This window comes from Parasteatoda tepidariorum, chromosome 5 (assembly GCF_982258835.1).
Source record: "Parasteatoda tepidariorum strain Cologne lab strain chromosome 5, Ptep-v5.0, whole genome shotgun sequence".
Lineage (NCBI taxonomy): Eukaryota > Metazoa > Arthropoda > Arachnida > Araneae > Theridiidae > Parasteatoda > Parasteatoda tepidariorum.
In genome coordinates, this window is record NC_141759.1 from 118,627,803 (window position 1) to 118,650,109 (window position 22,307).

The window sequence follows — 22,307 nt, forward strand, 5'->3', positions numbered from 1 at the left end:
GAAACTGAATTTAGTTTACTATTGTTTACACAAACCAATTTTTATAAAACGAGTTTAAGAATCAACTAGGCTGGGATAGCCTGGTTGGCAGGAAGTTGGACTTCACATTTGTGAGAATGGGTGATATTAAAATCGGGTGAATAAGAATAGAGATATAAGCAGATTCCAGGCTTGGGACTTCCAAAAGGCTTGTTTGAAGTAGTGTCATTTGAATAACGAAAATACGAGCTGTCTATCTGGCGGGCAGGTAAAAATGCGGAAGATCTTATCTTTTGCACATAAAAGCGGAAAAAATAGCTAAAATAAGTAAAAATGAGGAAGGGTTGGTAGCTATGTAGTTGGAATTTTTTTTTTATGTTTGAAAATCGGAAATAAATATAATTATTAAGTTTCAATGGCTGAATTTTCTGAAACTTTTAGAGAATCGGAGTTTTCGATAAAAAGGCTGAAATTCGAAAATTCGAGAGACAAAAGCGAAAAAAGCGGAAATCCGCTAAAAAATCTCATCTCTGAGTTGTATATGTTCATTACACAGAGTTTTATAATAATGTTCATAATATTCATTATAAAACAAAGCACAACGAATGACCTGCAGGCCAAAAGTGGTCCTTTTAACTTGGCTCCTAAATTCTCTAAAATACTAACAAAACTTTGGAAAAATATTAAAAAAATGTAATAAAAAAAATCCTTTAGTGGCTGCGCTTTGTACAATAAGTTACTGATTTATTTGGGTCTTTCTCAGAGCATCAGATTATAACAATAAAATTTTTCAAGTTTCGTCTATGGCAACGGCTCAGAGGTTAAAGTAAAAATTAATGTATTATGAATTTTTGCAAATAAATAAGAGAGATTTCTTCTCTGAAAAGTAAATATTAAAGTATATAATTGTAAATATTAAGATTCCAATTCCGTTAATCCGATATTACAACAAGAAACATAATAAATTTTGTTTTCTAGCTAACTAAAAGGTTAACTTTTGAGGTAAATGAAATTTTGTAGGTTTCTTTATTTTTTTATTTTTATTTGTCATTAACTTATTTACTTTTTAATCATCCAACTATGTTTAAAGTAATTTAGATTAAATATATTTAGTTAGTTTATATGAAGAATTTAGTTATGTAATTCATATACGTATTTTCAACTAGAATCAAAATACTTGAGAAGTACAGATTTAAGTTAGTTTTGGCCCTCAACATAATGCTTCGTAATTTTTGTGACTGGCTAACCAAAAATGATTGGGCATCCCTGTAGTCGAGTATTACTTTTTAAGATGCAAGAAGAATTTTTTGTCATATAATAATTGTAAAATATTAGATAAATAAATTTGTCACAAAATTTTGCTTTATAAGGTATTATTATACAATTGCTTTATAATAGAGGTTATAATTATTATACAATAGCTTCATAATAATTATGTTCTGTCGTGATTTTGGGTTTTGTCCATAGAAATTCTTTACTTTTCACAGAATAACATCTAAATTTTAAATTTGTTTTTCCTTCATTATTAATTTGAAAAGAAATTATAAATAAAATAAATGACTATTAAAAATAGGGAAGTAATTGAAAACATCCGATTTTAATGAATTAATAGTCTATACAATAAGATTTTTATAAAAAAAAGAAAATTTCTTTGTATAACACTTCTTTCTCTTATACACAAAAAAAAAATCCATCGATGAAAAGTGCAGGGTAATTGATAAATTAAGCATTACCTGGAGGAGGTTGAAGTTAAAGCATTTGAATCAAAATTCCAAAAGGAAAAAGAAATCAGGTTGAAATTAGAATCAAGTTTTGAATCAAAAATTTGAATTGAGTTTGGCGTATTTTGTGCTGCTTGTCTCTTGAAAAGCAATTATTTTGAGACTTAAATAATGTAGCAAAAATTAAATCTTCTTTCCTCCACTTTTTTTTAAAATTCGAAATTTTCGCAACAATATTTACTTTTAAAACTTTTCTCCTTTTATAAATCTTTTAATAATTTACAACAAAACAACATTTCCCACAGATAGGCTCAGATTTTTTTTTCTATGTATAAAAGTGATTAATTCTACTATGACCTATAGTTGGGTTTTGATTAGGTGATTCAAAGTACTGAATAGATTCAGTTTTATAATTTACAATTTGTTAACTGGTGTCAGTCATTGTAGTGTGTCATTAAAACAAAAACTAGTTTTTAGATACTTAAATATTTTGATGTATTCCATTGACAGAATTGATTAACTTACACAAATATGTTATTTAAAATTTTTTTAATTCTGACCATAACTGATGGCCATTTCTACTTCATAAATATCAATTCAAAACATTTATAGAGCTATACGTTTGCTTATGAAATGTCTCAACTTAGTCTTTTTCTAAAACTATATCAAAATTTTAATACCTCATAAATTTATGAAAAAAATTGGCACATGAAAAATGATTCTAATCAGAAACAAGAAAATAATTGGAATCAGGAAATTAATAGCCGAATATAATAAGCCTTCAATTAGATGAAGAAGAGATGGAGTTACCAGAGGCAGCAACCCTCTGAGCGTCCACCAATTGGTAAGAAACTCACAACAAAAAAACAAAAAAGAAACTTTGCTGAAAATGTGTGAAAAAAAATCAAGGAAACACAAAATTGCACTAGTAAATTAAATTATTTCCACTATATTTTATTCTTATACATATGTATATTTCTTTCAAACATTTAGTACTCTTTTAAGAAATTTTTTTAAAATAAGAATTCTTTTAATGATCAACTGGCAGTGACGCTATAGGTCACCTGTGAGGGTATCCTTGATCTTCTTCACAAAGTGCAACTACCTAATTAAAAGAAGAGCTAACATAAATATTAAAACCCAGAACAAGGAAGAATATAATGAAATCAACTGAACTAAAAAAAAATCTTTATCTTAAGACTCATGAAAAAGAAGTACTAATTTATTGAGTACAAATTTCTTGCATATGGAAAAAAGTCAGAAAAAGAAAAAAAAACTCAAAACATAGGTGGTAAAAGTGATGCACCACTTCTGAAAAGAGAAAGCCACAACCTGCTTCATAAAATAATAGTCTTTTAGTGATAAATAATTGAATGTTTAAGTAAAAATTATCTTCTTTTATTTGTTAAAGCAAACAATTTTTAACGAAAGCAGATGTGATTTCGCATCAAGCAAAACTTGCAAATGAGGAATCAGAATTGAACATGGCAGAAAATAAAAAATAAAACATTTTGTTCTTAATAATTAATTCATGATAATTAATTTATCTAACAACATAGCTGCCAACATAGATAAGTAAAAATCCAGTAGATTTTACAAAATACCACAAATTTCAGGATAATTGTTGCAAAATGTACTAAATATTTTGCACGTCATATTTTTTGCATTTTGTATTCATCACAACTGAAAAAACTGCAATGTTTTCCAGTTATGATTAAGATTAAATTAACTTGAATTGTTATGTATTATATTTACTCATAATTTTGAAAAGTAATAAGCATTTATTTCAAAGACAGCTAAAAGATTTTTTTAATTAATTTAAAAAGGAAATTCTACAAAGACTCAAAATTTTAGAACAAAAACATTTTTCAGACTGTTTTTTATAAATGAGACTCGCTTATGTATTAGTAACGCATATTTAAATATTCAAGCAAGCAATAATCTGTGCAAAAATTCTATTTCAATACGGATTTTTTTAGGAAACTTACTTTTAGGGAATTTTCAAAATTGATGAAAAACCAGGAAAATTTTAATTAAACCAGTAGACCCGGAGAAAATGACAAAAACTAGTAGTCTACTGGAAAATTCAGTAGAGTTGGCAGCTATGTAAAAATAATTTGTTTTAATAAATCAACCATGATGAAAATTGAAAAACAAAAGTAGATTTTAAAATAACCTAACATGTCAATACTTTCAAGTTCTAAACTAGAACAACCAACTGACAACAATCCAAAAAAATTACTTAGATTTGTGATGAAACTGATAGAGTAAAAGCGGAGCAATAATTGATGAAAGAATGATAAAGGAAAAAAAAAATTAAGTTTTCGAACGTCTTATTAATATATATCGAAAATATCAGGATTTTCAGAGCCAAAAAGTCTGCAAAGAAAAAAAAACGATAGAAAAATAAATTGAAGCATCGTAATTATGTCATAAATAAAAATATTAAAACTTTTAAGACTTGGGAAATTTAAAGCATTTACCAAAAAGAAAAAAATAAGCCATCAAAAAACTACATAAAATTAGATCATCAAAACCTCAAAGACATAATTAAAAGACATAATATTTTCCTTCAAAAAATTATATTAGTTTTCTTTTGCTTAGGTGCTGCGTGGGTCACGAGACTTTAGGAGCCACATGTGGCCCACGGATCTCAGGTTGAGCATCCCTCATTTAGCAGTTCAAATGTTGCTAACTTTTCGAATATGATTAATACAAGTCTTACATAATACCCTCAGTAGAATATATTTCGCTCTACAACCCTTGATATAAAAGTACTTATATAGAAAATCAAAAAATTTGAATCCAAATATTTGGTAATTTTCTAGAATAAGGCAAAAGAAATTGAAATAAAAAATTAATTTTAAGAAAGGCAGAATAAGGCATCAAAGTTGAATATTGAAATAGAAATTTGTCAGAATGGTTTGGATTGTTTTCTAATTTAGAGTGATAATATTGTTTTAGATTGTTTAAAAAAATGTCAAATTACCTCTAACCAAGAATTAAATATTTTTTTTAAAAATTCCCATGTTTCAATAAGCTAGTTATTATTCTACACTATTTTAACTAATTTGTTTCTTCCCATCCGAATATTCTTTAAAATTTCGAATACAAGTGTAAATTGGATCTTCCAACAAAATCCATCCACTAAAAGGAAATAAAAAAGGATTTTATTACGAAAGTGGTTTGTAATCACTACATTAAAAAAAAATAGTTGCAATGCAAATTAATTACATTTGTAATAAGACAGTTGTAGTAACTACAAAAATCAATCAATCTTATTTATTACATAACCTTTTCTTTGAATTAGAGAGAAAGTGTTGGAAGCTACAGAACAGGAGGGCAATTTTTCTCATGCCTATTCGAAAATTCACAATTTGTTGATAATACATCAAATCTGGTCGCTTGTCAATAGAATTTTGAATTTAAGTAGATTTTTGTGTCAAGATTTCTTGTTATTTTCATATTTAGAAATAGCAAAGTATTTATATATTTCTGTTTATTCTAAGCTATAAATTTTACAGCATTAATAACAACATAAAGATCAGTAACTAAATATATATTTTTCATTCAAATAATTGTTGATTTTAAATCATGAATTTGATAAATGTTTCCTCATGTTTTTAAAAAGTTTGAAAAATGAATTTTTGAGACAAAACGGTATATTTATTATCATATGATGAGGAAACTGGTTTTACCTAGATAATTAAAATAATTGGAAAATATTTTTGTTTCACAAAATAAAAATTAGTAGTTTCTGACGTTTTATGGTGTGAAAAATTTATCTTTACAGGTGAACTTCAACAGGTGTTCTAACCACAACAGTTCCACACTTTGTTAACTTTAATTTAATTTTCTTGGCAAAAACAAATTCGAACTATGAAAATATTCGTTTCCACAGAAAAATATGAAAGAAAAGAGAATGAAAATTCTGCACAACTTTTATAACATACCCTAAAATTGGAGTATTCTATTATAAAGTACCTTAAAATTGGAGTATTTTTAAAATATGTATTCCTTCATTTAGTTCATAGTAAAAAATTAGGTTTTTCCTATTTGTGTTGGCATGTAATTAATTGTAATTTTGGATGAATGAAGTTTAAATTCGAAACTACTTTAGACAATCCTTACCCAGATAAAAGCCATTTTTATTAATTTCATATTAAAATAAACATTTATAAATTGTTTTGGAGAGAAAAAGTGAACCTCTATTCTTGAAGGATGAAACATTCTAAGGCTTTTAAATTAAAAAAACATACAGTAAACAGAAAAAAAATGAAATTGACATAATACTTCTCAGAATTTTTTCTTCAACACATATTAAAAAATCCCAAATCCTTATAGTGCCATCATCAGAGCAAGTGATGAATTTGGTATCAACAGGACAAAAACTAAAACACATAAAATAAATAATTAGTGTATTATTTATAAGCATTGTAAGCAAATGGTTCTTTAAACTTGAAAAAAATGCAGATAGAATATATACTTTAAATATTGCATACCAATTAAAAAAATATATAAAACTGAACCACGCAAAAGTCTTAATTTTGAAACTGTTAGCAGCAAATTCATCGATAAATAATTAATACAGATAACTATTAATCCCACAATTACCTAATGCAAAAATTTAATATTAAAAACTTTTCACTAAATATTCACAGATGGTACAAATATAGAAAGATATATTAGTTAATTTTAATGTCTGAAAAATTACCAATAATAACCAATTAGCTGGAATCAGTGCTACAAAAAAAATTATTCAGGAATAATTTCAGGTAAAGAGAATAAAAATTTTAAAATATAGGAGTGAATTCACATATATTTTAAAATTCATTTCTCGAGTCACACAAACATATATAATTTATAATAAAAAGTGTACATATTTAAGCTTTTTTAATTTCAAAAATAGAAAAGAAACAAGATTAATAAATAACATTGTACTCAGAATTAACTTTTCAAATGCTATAAGTAATATACAGTGTTGGTTACTTCTTCAGATAAGAAATAATAAATGAAAGTGTTAAAATACAATGACTAAGGGATATTGGTGCTTTGCTTATTCTTACGATTCTTGAAAATACAAAACTACCTATGTATAAAAAAAAGGATGCTAATGAATCAGGGTTGGCAAGGTTTAGGACAGAATGGATTAATCTACGGTTAAAACCGTCCTGTCTAAAACCCCTTTGTCCAAAACCCTTTTACTCAAATTATGTCACAATTTTATTGGAACAATATTTAAAAGGTAAAATAAACATAGAACTAATAACATATCGATAATTAAATCTACTAGAGAATATATGTTTTTAAAAGTGTAATGTCTTATTAATATTGTTTGACTCTTCAATTTAAACATTAAACAAAAGAAGATTAATTGGTCGTCTCATTCAATAGTACATAACTGAACTTTGATCTTCCCATACAGGTTAAGCTATTAGGGACTAAGCACTTGGTTAGTCATAAACAGGTTTATATATCTATAGTACTATTCAAGAATACTTTTATTTCATTCATGTTCGATTCTTTTAGCATAGTGGTGATACATCACCAGTGTCAGTAACTGAAACTGATGTTATGCCCTTCAAAAGTGTTAATACATTTTTCAGTTATTTTGTATTTCCAATGTAAGCTAATATATTTATGTTTAAAAACAATTTATTATTTTTTTTAAAAAAATGTCTTTTTTATCATCCTGTGATACAGAAATTATAATATTTTTTTAAAAAAATATTTTGAAAAATAAAAGGTTAATTTTTAAACAAATTTAGTATTTTTTTAAAAAAAAATATCAATTTTTAATATTGCATTATTTATCCTTATGCAAAAACATTATTTATCAGTATTAAAAGCATATTTATATTTAAAGGATTAGGTATTCACTTTTGTTTTTCAATGAATCGTGGAGCTTCAAAAATTATAAACCTTTTCCTGTTATATTATATTATTTTCCTTTAATAAGTTAAAGTAAATTATATAAAAAATATCAAATATTTATTGATGCAGGTAATTATTATGTGTACAATGGTTACACATATAGAATTTTTACCTTTTACCTAAGTTCAAGGTTTTGGACACTTTAAGACAGTTTTATCCAGTTTAAGACAGTAAAGCCCACTTGTCCTGTCCAAAACCCCAACCCTGTAATGAATTGTTCGATGTTTGTAATCTATAACTGAATCGTCCAATTAAAAAAAAAGGTTTTGAACTCGACATTTTTGTTCAGTAACAGTAAATTATCTAGTTAGTTGGAATAAAAAGTGTTCTAGAATTTTAATCAGTAGCAAATATGTAAAAATTGTCCTTGCAATATACAGTAATGAATTCAAAAAGTTATATTAAAATAAATATTTAAAAATTGCAGAACCTGATTCCTCGTAAGGGTTCTTTATGTGCTTGGAATATTTTTACATTGTTCATATTGCTTTGCCAATATTTTACTTATCCTACATGATCACCAGTTACCATCTAAAGATCATTGCGATTCCAAACCATACATTGAACAGGAGAATCATGAGCCTTAAACAGATTTACAAGAAATTAAAATACATTCAACTTATTAGAAAAATATATAGCAACAAGTAGGGTTAGGATATTGATAGCCTAAAAATTCTTAAAAAATGCCTTTTAAAAAGAAACCTTTAAGAAAAATTTTAAGAACTTATCAAAAATTTAAAAACTTTTAAAAAAAAAACTGTCTAGTTATGTTTTACACAAAGAACTTGCAAAAATGTATATTTTGCATAAGATATTTTTCTCCAACCTTTTTGAAATAAATTTTGACTTTGTCAAACTTCATCAAGAAAAATAAATAAAGTTATCATCTTCACACGTAAATACATTTTCTAGTTTCAAATATTTCAATAAATCTTGTTAATATACATAGTAGAGATGTTAAAGATTTAAATTTGAATACATAAGAAAATCTAAGGTATTTTCTACAAAAAAAAAAATCACAGTAAATCATTAATTAAGTTTGCTTGTATCATGTAAAATTAAAATTACTTGCTGTTATTTTTTTCTTCTAACTCTTGCAATTCAGTATTTTTTTTCTTTTAAAGCTTTTCTTAAACTATTAGATTTTGACAGCTAAGTCATATCATTTTGTCTCCTTGCTTGGACAGCAAATTCAACCGCGAACTTAGTAAGTTCATCCATTCAATGCAATAATCTAAGGACTAATTTGGAAATCTAAGTAGTTCCAAGTACTCTGTGGAGACTTTTTTTTATTTCCAAGGAGTTTCTAAGGAGTATAAGGAAAGACAAAATACAGCATCTGCCTTTTATTCCTTTTTCAGCAAAGAAACCAAACCAAATATTAGCCTGGGCTTTGAGGAATTTACTTTTCGTCAATAATTATTTCTACTTCATAGCCTCAATAAAAAAAATGCTAGTAACACCTGAAAAGATGTTATTACAAGTTATGAACTAAAACAGGCAGAAAAAGAATACTAATAGTATGAAAATTTTCTTGTCAAACAAAATATTGTTTGAATAATTCTTTGAAGAGAAAATTGTGAGTATGGAAATACATTTAAAGTTTTAAAGAAAATGGTTCCAGATTTAAAAAAAATATGCATGCTTTAAAGTTCAGGGTCAGCCCTAACCAGGTAAAAATCTTGAAATTACCAGGTCAGTGTATTTTTTTCTTCTCATAAAGTGTAAGTTGAGTGCAAGAAAAGTGTCAATGTTATAAGTATTTTATTTAAAATGTTATTATTTTAACATATAATCTTGAAAAAATAAGTAGACTAAATTTATTTTAACAATTTGGCAAGGTTTTGTTTTTTCTTTTTAATGTTTTGGTACAACATTAATTTTTAAAAAATTTAAACATGTGGAGAAAATAATATATTTAGTTTGTAAAATATGCTGTTTTTATTGAATGAATTTTTTTTAAAAGTGCTACGTTGAAAAGTTTTTGCTCAAAGTTTACCTACAAAATGGTAAAAACAGAATGACCAATAAAACCTTGGATAAGTACTGTTTAATATATTTTCATTAAGAAAAAGAAAACCATTCCAGATGATTATATATCAATAAATTTTTATCTTTACAGTGGCTCCCAAAAGTGTTCATTCACTTATAAATTCTGAAATACTCCTTTTAATTCTGAAATATTCCTTTTAATTTATTAATTAAAAGGAATATTTGAGATAAGGTATTTAATAATAAGATGTATAATCTATACTTTGCAAAACTGTATGGAATATTATAAAAACAAAGCAAAGGTTTATTTTTAAGAAATCAATAATCAAAAAGTAACAAAAATTTTACCCCACAAAAGTCATGGAAGTTTTTTGGATTTCGGAATTAAAATTATCGTCTGTTGCTTTAATTTGTTTATTTAATTATTTTTCATTAATTTTTTTTATTTATTTGCAACTTAGTATCAAACTTACAAAATAACAAATTTTAATTTGTACTAGTAAATTTCAATTCATTTTAATTTGTACTTGCTAACTCTATAATATTTTCTTTATCATTTAAAAATGGCTAGTAGTCATAATAAAACAATAAACAACATTAGAAACTAGATTATTTGTCATCATAAGACGTATAGTTCGTTCACCAGGAGTTGGCACTGAGCTCCGCCTCCATCATGTGGTATCTGACAATACTATTTCGCTATTTTTGGTAGAAGGATGGGGACAATCCTGAACACGGTTGTTATTTGGCGATCACATAAAAAAAATATTTATTTTGCAATCTTTACATGCACTTTTTTAACATTAAATATTTCATACATTTGATGATATTTCTCTCTTTTGATTGAACAGTTTGTCCTTTTTGAGACATTTTGCTGGGAAAACAGAAGCTTTTATATTTAAAATATATTTAATTAGCTAGAGTAATGAAAGGTACAATAACAAATGATAAAGTGAAAAGAATTCACTGTTTACATCTGGCGCACATTAAGGGTTGCCTAATTTTGAAGAGCGGAGATAATACAATAAATGAGTGATTGTCTAAAAGAAAACATTAAATAACATAAATACTAGTTCTGCGATCAACTTTATTTTTGGAATATCATCAATTTGCTTTCGTTTCCTTCCTCTTCTCCTCGTATTTGGTTTCTTTTTTCTTTCATCTTTATCTGATGATACCTATAACATAAAAAGAATAATTTGAAAAAGTTTCATGTGATTATCACAGAATCTACATTAATTTAAAATCATATGCAACAAGCATACCTTGCTAGTCATCTCCTCTTCAAAGCTCATTGATTCAGATTGAATTTTTTAATTTTGCAACTAACATTTGTCTGACTTGTTACAAATTGGAAGAGACATTATTATAGCTGCCAACACGGATAGGAAAAAATCCAGTATATTTTACGAAATATAAATTTCACGATAATTGTTGCATAATGTATTAAATTTTTTACACACACGGAATTTTAGGGACTTTTATAGTCATCAAAAAAGTAAAACTGTAATATTTTCCAGTTATGATTGACATTAAACATACTTGAAATCTTATGTACTATGTTTACTCATAATTTTGAATATTATTAGGCATTTAATTCATCAAGGATAGTAAATAAAATTTTTTTAATTAATTTAAAAAGAGAGTTCTAAATAAAAATAAAATGAACATTTTTGAAGAAAAAAAAAAGTTTTGAACTAATCTTTATAAATGAAGTTTGCATCATTATGCATTTTAAATATTTATTTAAATATTCAAGCAAGCTATAATATGTACAAAAATTTTATTTAAATAAGGATTTTTTTTTAGGAAATTTACTCAATTTTAGGGAATTTTCTAAAATGTACAAAGACCAGGAGAATTTTAATTAAACCAGTAGACCAGGAGAAACTAGCCTAATCCAGTAGTTTACAGGAAAATCCAGTAGAGTTGGCAGCTATGCATTATACATTACAGCAGTGGTTCCAAATATTTCCGGTTGGAGGAAACCCTTTGACATATTTTTCCCCAATAGAACCCCAGTTTACTTGTAATTTTTACAGTTTAATTTTAAACGTACTTTTAGTTGCAGCAAAAGGAAATTTTTTTTACAATTACTTTAGTAATAAAACAGCTGTTATTGTACATTAAATACACCAAAAAATGAAAGTAGCATTTAATTAAAAAGGAAAAAAACTAGTAGATTTTTCTAGAAAAATAAAAAATGTTAAATGAATTCATGTATGTTGAAACATATTTAAAAATTGTTTTAACGAATATGAATTCATTTAACATTTTTTTTTATTATTATTATTTAATATCAAACTCTCTAACTTAAATCTCTCTTTTCAGATTTGTCTTACTTATTTATAATTATACAGTAGAACCTCGATCAACCGAGCTTCGATTAACCGAGGTTTCTGTTAACCGAGGCAATAACGAAGTCTAAGTTTTTTTCTTCTTTTTTTTTTGAAACGATGCTACACCGATGGATCTCCTGTTGTTCAAAAATTGGCGCTATAGGGCAGCCCATTATAGAAATTCTGGACTTTTTCGACGAAAGGTAACAGACTTTTTTAAAAGAATGTGAATTTAACAAATTAATGTATATTAAATTTTAAAAATACAATATTTTCTTGAGATTTGTGCTATTTTTGAGAATGCGTCTTTCGATATTTAACTACGTATAGTTAAAAAAAATTCCATTTTACTTTTTTACATTTACTACTAAAGTTGATTTCCTTTTTAAATCTTTTAAGTTGTGAAACATAAGTCATATATGCTTAATTTATCATTTAAAAAACGTTCTATTGTTTTTTACTTTAAAAGTAGTTAAATTCGCAAGCACGGAAGGCTTTTATATATGGTTTCTATTAACCGAGATTTCCGATATCCGAGGTACTAGCGGTCCCAATTAGCTCGGATAATCGAGGTCTTACTGTACAATTCTTTCAGCTTATCTTCCTTGTTTATAAAAATAAATTTCAAAAATATATAAAATATTGAATACTGATAGCAGTTGATCACTATTGGACTGCATATAAAATTAATTTATACTACAGTACAAAAATGTAGAAAACTTAAAGTTGGTTTGGTAATTCTTCAAATAAATAAATTGAGAATTGGAACATTTCACTTTTATTCAAAATACTGGATTGAATTAGAATACTGAACTTGAGAGCATAGATTTTTCAAGAAACCCCTTTTTAGACATTTTTATTGAATCCTGGAAGTAGTGAAACTCATCATAATTGGGTTACTCTCGAGTGTAAAATGGCACAATCTAAGTCTCTTAAAGATTTAAGTTTCTTACAATCAAGAAATTTCTGAAATAGTTTTGCTGCATTAACCACCATAACATTTAAAAAAAAAATTAATGCTTTCCGTAAATTTACAGTTACTTATTACACACTGAAATATTATACAAATTTATTTAATTCATCAAAATTTCAGGAAATAGTTTTCGCTACTGATTCTAGTTCAAAACTTTTTCTGATACTTTTTTTCTTAGCGTTTTACTTAATTCCTATAAGATCCGTTACCCGTAGAACTGAATTTCTTGAATTCTGTCAATTTTGATGGTTAGTGTGGGTCTTCTACTTAGGTACCTTAAAGCCTCCTAAAAAAAGCACAATCTCTTCCATGTGCAGTATCCCCCTTGTCCACACTGTTCTTTTCTTTTAGAATGTGTTACTCTCCACATAGAGTATCATTCTAGGCAAAGGGCAGAATATATTAATGAAAGGATCTGCTTTCTTCCCCTTGCCTGTAGCCTCCCACACACATTAATTTTTGTCTCTCTAGAATGCTTCACCCTCGATGCATGGTCTAATTCTAAGTGATAAAAGAACGAAATTTTTTTTTAAAGAATTGAACTGAAAAATTGTTCCTATCAACAATAGGGATGCTAAAAAATTAAGGACTTATAAAGACCTTGAACCAAAATTAAGTACTTTTAAGGGCCCTTATTTTCCTAACAAGTTAAGCAGTTTTTACGACCATGGGAGCCCTGTACTAATTATTTCAGTCTTATCAGTAATAGTTTTAGAATTACATTTCATGTTAGGCAATAGAATTTTCAGTTCTGGAGCAGCATGAAGTCTAGCTAAAAATGAAAAAAAAAAACTGAAATATGATTTTTGATAAACTGAAAATTAATTATGAACATTGTATGAACTAACACATATGTTGAGAATGGTAATTAAAGGATTTTGAATTTTGTTATTTTTTTTAAATTGAAAAAGGTTTGACCGGAAACACTAGTAAAATATTTTTTTCATAATATTTTCAATACATTGTTGTTAGAAAAAAAATATTTTTAAAATATCATCATATTTTTCATTGACATCTTGCCAAAAGAATTTCATAAAAATGTACAAAATATGAAATATATAATTAATTATTTTGCTTGGACATAAATAAAATAACGGGTTTCAAAAGTTTTACAAATGTTCAAAGTCTGAATTCCGCATAACACTTTTTGGGAACCGATGCACTAGACTCATTCCAAGATATAACTGTTTAAGAAATAACCATAAAACTTACCATTTGGTATTAAATCCTCTTCTTCAAAAGTCTTTCAAATAACATTAATTTTCTATCTCAGTTTCATCTACTTCCACGATTTTTCCTTCATCCTAGAAATGTCATTCATTATCTTTACTGGTGACAAAAACATTAAAACGTATTTTGCGTTTTTTCTTGTTCAAGTTACATAGACTATAGTAAACATAAACAATTGATCAATGTGCAGGTTCCATCATCTGAAAATAATGTGAATAACGAACATTCGTAAAAGATAAATTAAAATGGAATCCTCATAACCTGACACCCTCAGAACCAGCGGTTGGTTGGAAAATCAAAATAGTCAGATAATCAGAGGACTTTCTTAAGACAATTTTTTAAATTTATAAACATTAAACTATGAGGAAAATTATTAAAATAGTGACATTAATGAAACTTCAAAAAGAAAATATATTTGTTCTAACGTTGTCTAAAAAATTGTTTATTGTTCTAACATATATAACTGTATAACAAAACAAAAAAATCAGTTATGCATTTTTCTTTCTAGTTTAACTGTCTTTTTTTGTTTGTTTCTTTAGCAGCCAGATTTAGGAGTCACTTTATTAATAACGATTGATTAACAAAAGCTTCATCTTCATTTTGTTTTATAAACCACTTAACATATTTATTTAATGTTTAGTTAGAGCGCCAATAACATCACAGTACTAGCAGTTTTATATTAATATGATAATCTAATATGATAATTTTAAACTGATATAATTTAAAAATATAACAAAAAAATATCAAAGACAGCTTATTCTGAACATATGTATGTTTCAATTTGAATAAATCAGTCAATTGAATAAATCATTTGAGAAAATACAACAGTGATGTGATGGAATATTCTTTTTAAAATTTTTTTAATGGATGTTAGAATTATCTACTTAGAATCTCAAGCTATTTATTGCTAATAGTGAACTTCAAGGTTGGTTATTATCTAGATTTGTAGCAAGATTTTACCAGGTTTTGGCTAAGAAATGCAGTATTCTCATAACTTTTTTTCTGCCAAAATCAAATCCCCTTAATGTTTATTTTACTTTTTGCTTGTTTCATCATATCTCGAAAATTTTTAAGGAAATTGAAGAATTTTTGCACACAATTATAAAATTCATTTATCCAAAGATAATTTCATGCATAAAATAATTTTCAGTAAAGATTTATTATTTTATAAAATAATAGTCAAAAAAAAATTGAAATGCAAAGTATAAAATTTTTCACACAATTTTCAAGTATGTAAATTCACATGGCAAAATACAAATTTGGAGTGAAAACGGTTAAATAGTTACTGAAAAATAAAATTTTACAGATTTCTCAGGAACTATTTGACCAATTCTGCTCCATTTTGTATATTACAATGTAAATTTACATATTTTATAATGGTGTAAAAAATTGTACAACTTACAATTCAAAATTTTTGAACTATTATTTTATAGAATAATAAAAAGCAATAAACATTTACTAAAAGTTATATTTTGCGTGTAACATTTATTCCAATATTTATTGCTTTGGATAAACAAATTTCATAACTGTGTGCAAAAGTTTTTTAATTCACTTAAAAATTTCTCAAGATATGGCAAAATACACAAAAAATAAAATTACTATTTAGGGGTCCAAATTTTTGATTGCTCTCCCCCACCAGACAATGGGGACCCTATTTTCCAGATTGCGACTACCCCATTTACTTAGGGGGGGGGGGGGTCAGAAATCCGAATCCGTTGAAAAAAAATTATATTAATTCAGGGAAAGTATGTTTTTGTGTCTGATTTTATAATTTAAAAAATTGTTTGCACTTATTAATTATCATAGTTGAGGTCACCTCCTCGAACCATTAAGATCGAATCCAAGGACATGAAGATAAGATCAGATCATTAGATCAAAAGTTATTCAGATTGGTCCACCTTTTCGGTGCACTGTACATCCCTACAGTAGGCATTAGTGTTTTAAATAATATAGGTCGATAAATAATATCTCCAGGTGCTGTAAAAATAGGGATGTTACGATAGGAATATGCGACCCATTTGTCAAACCTTCGGTAGGCCAAACTATTTTTTACATGTATTTTCCACAATTTTTTTCTCGGAATTTGAGGCAACTGTGAAGAATGCTTAGTGCGGGCCCTGCACCAGCAATTTACAATCAATATATAAACTGAAATGCAATGCAATAAAAAATAATTGAAAAACAACCTTCGGCTGAAGACATTGTTCAACACAGCTTTCAATATTTGTCTCAAATACATCAGCTTCATTCAAATTAATCAGCTTTTTTATCCCAATGAGCAGCCAACCAGATACGAGCCAGGGGATCCTTCTTAGCTATTACAAAATGTGCATAAAACATAATTCAAGCCTGAAACAAAAAACGTTTAAAGATAAAATCACTTTTATTAATTATATCATCAATTGAACTCAAATTATGTAAAATATACAGAAACAAGGACACGAGATAATTAGTAAATATCGTTAGTAAAACCAGCAGTCTCCCTAAACGTTTTTAGGAGGGCGGTCCGCCCTGCTTGCCTTTTGATCTCTATAAATGCGACGGCACCCTCTTTGTAAAAATAAGCCACCCATCCCTTAATAACACTACCTTTTTATTCATACTCCACTTTTGAAAAAATTAGTTTACTGTTAAAACAATAATCACACACTGGTAAAATTATAAAATTATTTGTGTTTACAGGTTTAATTCTGATTACTATTACATATATTTACTTTGTTAGGATTATTCTCAACTCGATTAATTTTTATAAGTACCTCTATTTTTCGGGGGAGATCAATAAACTTTTTAATGGTTTCAATCTTATAAAAAAAAAATGCAGCTTTAAAAATTACTTTTCTTATAGTTTTCAGTTTATATTATACAAAAATCTTTCACATTGAAAAATAGTATAAGATATATAATTTATAATAGTATAATTTATATACTATTATAATAAGATTATAATAGTATAAAAAAATAGTATAAGAGGGTAACTTTTAACGATGTTAAACGAGTGCCTTTTTTTGAGCGCTCTTTTTAATTCCTAGGAAGAACTCAGGGTAGAACCCCAATTACGCGAACGAACTTGGATGTGGGGAAGTGTTATCAGGGGCCAAAGCAACATTAACATTAATCTGGGACCACCATTAAATAATATTGGTCTCCCTGGGCCAGAAATCAAAGTTATAATCTTTCGAGTTTGTTTTATGTTTCTAGTTTTGGTCTGTTATTAAATAGCATATATAGTTATCTGACAAGCAGCATGTATCTGGATGATCAGATCAATCTCCCAGACATTGGATAGCAGCATGATACAGTAGAGAACTGATTATCCAGAACAATCGGGACCATCGCAATTCCGGATAACTGATTTTTCTGGTTTTCTGAATCGCTAAAAAACACCGTTTTTTTTTTCATTGTCAAATAAATTACGACTAAAAAAAATTATTATTTAGAAATAATTTTAAAAAGAAGGAAAAACGATAAAGTAATACACATAAGTTTAATAAGAGAAAAAAAATAATGAAATAAAAATATATACAGGCTTAATATAAAATGAACAAAAAAGGTAAAATGGAAAAAAAAAGGGTGGGTGGGCTCCATCTTCCTCGTCGCTTTCTTCTACCTCGTCGTTGTCTGCGTCAGGACTCAAAACGACACCTACTCCAGTTTTTACTTCATTATAAACATATGAAAAAGGAAAAATAACGAGCATTTCTTTTCCCTCCTATACACGAGAAAGACAATCTTTGAATATAATTTTGGATGGAAAAAAAATTCTACAGAAAAGAAAAACAAAATTTTTTTTAACTTCATTATTCTCAAATGAGAAGGGAAAAATCGCGAGCGTTTCTTTTCCCTCCTATGAGCGAGAGAGACATCGTTTAATATAATTCTGGATGGAGAAAAAAAAAGAATCCTTTGAAAACTTCTGGAGAAAAGAAAAATAAAATTTTTTAACTTCATTATTCTCAAATGAAAAGAGAAAATAGCGAGCATTTCCTTTACCTCCTCCTATTTCATAGAAAAACATTGTTTGAATATAATTCTGGATGGAAAAAAAATCTTTGGAAAATTTCTGCAGAAAAGAAATTTAAAATTTTTTACTTCCCAAAGGAAAAATATTTTTGGAAAAAACTCTCTAACATTCTTCGACATTATCGCAGTGATTCTGGCACATGATTACTATCTAGAAATGTTTAACTTGGGTTTCAGCATTTTGCTAAAACATTCATTTAAATCAGTAGGAAAAACACACGTATCACAATCTTATTTCTCACTAAGCTGAGTGATTTTATTTCTCCAGTTAAACCTAGGTTTGAAAAAATCCGGAGATTTTTGAAAAAACCCAACCCGCCCGGGTTTTATTGAAAAAACCCAGGGAAAATTGGGTTTTATTTGAAAAAACCCGGGGATTTTCGATTTTCGTTTTTTAAAAGCCCTTAAAGGTGCTTTTTTCATTTAGTGTTTTTAAAAAGTGCTTAATTTTCCCTTTTTAAAACTGAGATTTTTCCTTTACTATGTTGATTTTCGCTTCGAATTATGCATAAAGACACAGTTCACATTGTTCTATTCAACGTTTTCACAATTAATTTAACCCCAATCTATTTCTGCGCATTGTCAGTGCGTAACGTATGAAAACGCCATTCGTTTCGCATGATTCAAAATTTCATGATTATGACGATTAAAACAATAAAACCATCAATCGTCAAAAACATTCCAACCCTGCCTACTTATGATATTTTTCAAAGTGCTTAAAAATATTTTTTTAGTGCTTGAAAAGTGCTTAAAAGGTGCTTATTTTTTGTTGTATAATTTGGCTACACACCCTGATATATATTACTTATTACAAATTTATAATGAGTCAAGACTAAAATGTCATATGACTTGTACCTTTAATAAAATTAAACTGGAATACATATTTAATGATCTTCCATGTTTTTATAATACGATTAATAGAAAGTGAAATTAAAATTATATATAATTATAAAGAGTATCAGTTACTTGTCCCATTTTTCAAATATTTAACCTTAAGAAAAAGACTGCATTTTTAGATAAATTTTAACTTTATAATTTTAAAAAACAAATTAATATAAAAATTACAAAAAAGCATATATAAAAAGTTTTAGCTTATTTTTTTAAAACCAGAAAATAAAACTTTGAACTTGTTAATTGTTGTTTAATGTATCACTTAAGAGAAAATGTTTTTTCATTTGTTTTGTTTTCAATATTTTTAAACATGATTAAAAGAAACAAAATAAATTATATTCAAATATAATCTTGAAAATAATATTTAAAAAATAATCTTAATTTAATTTTTAACGGTGAATCGTTAAAAATTAAAATAAAATAATTTTAATTTTTAACGGTGATAAACTTTCTCCAAATAGTTAAAAATTGTCAGCAGATGTTAAGAGTTAACTTTAAAAAAGATCCATTTTTTAATTTATCATTACTAGGAGGCTTCAGACCCTGCTCACTGGCACTCGCCAACCCCCGGAACTGCGAAAGCAGTTCCGGGGGTACACGATGATTTTTAGAAGAACAAAACAATTAATTTGGTCTAATTTTAGGTAATACACATTTTAATAGCAAGCGTGAAAAGAGAAAATATCCTCTGATCTTAACTATGCTTAAAAGGAGTCTTATAAATCTACATAGAAAAACAGTTACCATTACTACAGCTTCGGCTACACTAGTTAAAACATCAGGCCCCGTGAATAGAAAAGTATCTTTTGTTCAGTCAGGGCAAACAGTAGGACTTTAAAGCATTTGTCAGGTCCGACATTTTTCAGCAACTGAATAAAAGAAGCACCCCTAAAAAGAACAAAATTAAAAATGTGCAGATAAAAAGCTAAATATTTAGTAAGCCTAGAAGATACAAATAAATAACTAATAAAGTATGCAATTAAAATTATAATTGTTTTTACGATATTAAATTGAAGACATGTCAAACAATATTCTAAGTGAAATTTATTGAGTTAGGGAATTTAAGTACTTGGGTTCAGTTGTCACTGAAAGCAATGATATTATACCAGAGATTAAGCAAAAACTAAATGCTAGAAATAGCAGTCATTTTGCACTTAAGAGATTGCTAACATCAAAAGTAATAACGAGGCTTCAGGTTTATAAAACTATAATCAGACCAACCTTTATCTATGGATCAGAGACATGAACTCCAACCCAGAAACAAGAAAAAATGTTGATTACCTGGGAAAGAAAAATTCTTAGAACTATTTTTGAACCGGTCAAAGAGGGTGATCTGTGGAGAAGGCGATACTATTTTGAAATTGCAAGACCATTTAAAGAAAAAGGTATAATAAATTACGTAAAAGCAAAGAGAAGTCAATGGCTAGGACACCTTGAAAGAATGGAGGAAAACAGAGGCATTAAGAAAATATTCAAGGGGCAGTGCCAGAGGAAAAGAGGAAGAGCGGCCAAGAGATGGTTACGAGGTAGAAAAAGACCTTAAGACTCTAAAAGTCCAAAACTGGAAACAAAGAGCTAAAGACAGGCAACTTTGGAGGAAAATTGTTAGTGAGACCATGGTCCAACATGGACTGTAATGCCAGGGTTATTGCAAAAGGATCTTTTACTTATTAACTTTTTCTCTTTTTATTATTTTAATTGATTGCTTTTGAAAAATCAATAAATGTAGGAATATCAGTGGATAAATGTACTAAGAGATAGTCCGAGTATTTCTGGAGTGGAAAAAGGCTCTAATTGAATTCAGGAAAAACTTTTTTTTTTCATTAAAAAAAAGATTTTTTTTTTTCATTAAAAAAAAGATTTTTTTTTTTTAAAGGAAAAAACTGGGACACTTACGAAGATGATTTTTTAATCAAATGTGCTTTCTTTACGAATATGTTCTCCAGTGAAAAAAAAATTGAAGCTTTTGGTTTGAAATAAAGGTGAGGCACTTCTTTTTTTCCACTTTAAATACTTCTTTCTTTTTTAAAAAAAATTTTCTTTTACAAAGATAAGTTGTTTTTTTTTACATACATTTAGAATAAATATATATTTGTTTAAAATTTAAAATATCAAAAGAGATTACACTTAACAAATTTAATATATTTGGAGGCTTTGCTTTATTTGTGGACGAAATATATAAATACTAAAATTGGGAATAGAACTTATAACTATCTCTTAAGTTTTCTTTTTAAAAATTTTACTATAAATATTGAGATTTATAACTTATTAAATGGTAAGATTATGTTAGTCCAAGTATTTTTGGAGTGAAAAAAGTTTTAATTGAATTCAGAAAAAAACTTTCCTTTAAATATATATATATATATATATATATATATATATATATATATATATATATATATATATATATATATATATATATATATATATATATATTCCCAATTTTTCGAATGATAATAATAACTGGGACACTTACGAGGTTGATTGATTAATTAAAGATGACATAAAATGTGCTTTTTTTACAAATATGCTCTCCAGAAAAACAACGAAAGCTTTAGGTTTGAAATAAAGCTTTCTTCCCCCGTTAAATTAATACTTCTTTAAAAAAAACTTTTCCTTTAAAAAAAAAAAAACTTTTCATTTACTAAGTCAGAGAAAAAGTGGAATTCTGCATATTTGTGGAAAACTCAAAAATCCCGTTTCTAGTTTTTAGAGATAGGAGAACAATACGAAAAAAAAATTTTAAGTTAAACAAATAATCAAAGAATTTGATATCTTGATGATTCACATAGTGATACATTTGATATCCTGATGATGACCCTTCAGGATATCAAGTCACATTTGATGAATCTCTCTTCCTTGAGATAGATTTTCACTAAAATGTGTGATAAAACTTGCAATGTATTATTTTGTGAATGCGAGACAGTTCACTAGGCAGAAAGTTGACAAAATTTTATGGAAATGCAATGAATCATATTGTTCAGTTAAAAAATGGTGCAAAATGGTACATGCTTGAAAATGGTGTGTCATGTAGATGGAAAAAAAATGGAATAAAATTAGAAGTTATGAAACTGATTGCTCTAGGCATAAATCAATTGCAACTTATGAGCTCTCATCAATATCATATAAAATCAGGATAAATGTTTTGATTAAAATAATATTGCTAAATAAACTTTATTTAATACAGTAGATTAAAAAACTTTTTTTGATATTATAATTATACTTAAA

The 22,307-nt window shown here is 27.0% G+C and overlaps 1 protein-coding gene and 1 long non-coding RNA gene across 25 annotated transcripts in view; both read right to left on the reverse strand.

Moving 5' to 3' along the window:
• Positions 1–22,307, reverse strand: part of LOC147810093 (uncharacterized) — a 66,477-nt gene that overhangs the window by 12,182 nt on the left and 31,988 nt on the right. For 16 of the 22 annotated variants that reach the window (XM_087165169.1, XM_087165165.1, XM_087165164.1 and 13 more), the window contains 2 exons: positions 19,824–19,967; positions 16,356–16,517 (listed from right to left, as the gene is read on the reverse strand). The exons of 5 other annotated variants lie outside the window; for them this stretch is intronic. The gene's annotated coding sequence lies outside the window, so the exon portion shown is untranslated. Of the gene's footprint in view, positions 1–16,350; positions 16,518–19,823; positions 19,968–22,307 lie in introns of those variants that run through there. One more of the 22 variants, XM_087165174.1, reaches the window with a different exon arrangement.
• LOC147810094 (uncharacterized) lies at positions 34–13,277 on the reverse strand. 3 transcript variants are annotated; one of them, XR_015434338.1, is made up of 5 exons: positions 13,214–13,268; positions 10,697–10,804; positions 8,065–8,216; positions 5,994–6,091; positions 34–2,805 (listed from the first exon to the last, which is right to left on the reverse strand). It is a non-coding gene; the product is annotated as an uncharacterized LOC147810094 (long non-coding RNA). The 3 variants fall into 3 exon arrangements; XR_015434340.1 differs by lacking the exon at positions 34–2,805 and having other exon boundaries at positions 6,019–6,091; positions 10,713–10,804; positions 13,214–13,277; XR_015434339.1 differs by lacking the exons at positions 34–2,805; positions 13,214–13,268 and adding an exon at positions 10,892–11,676 and having other exon boundaries at positions 6,019–6,091.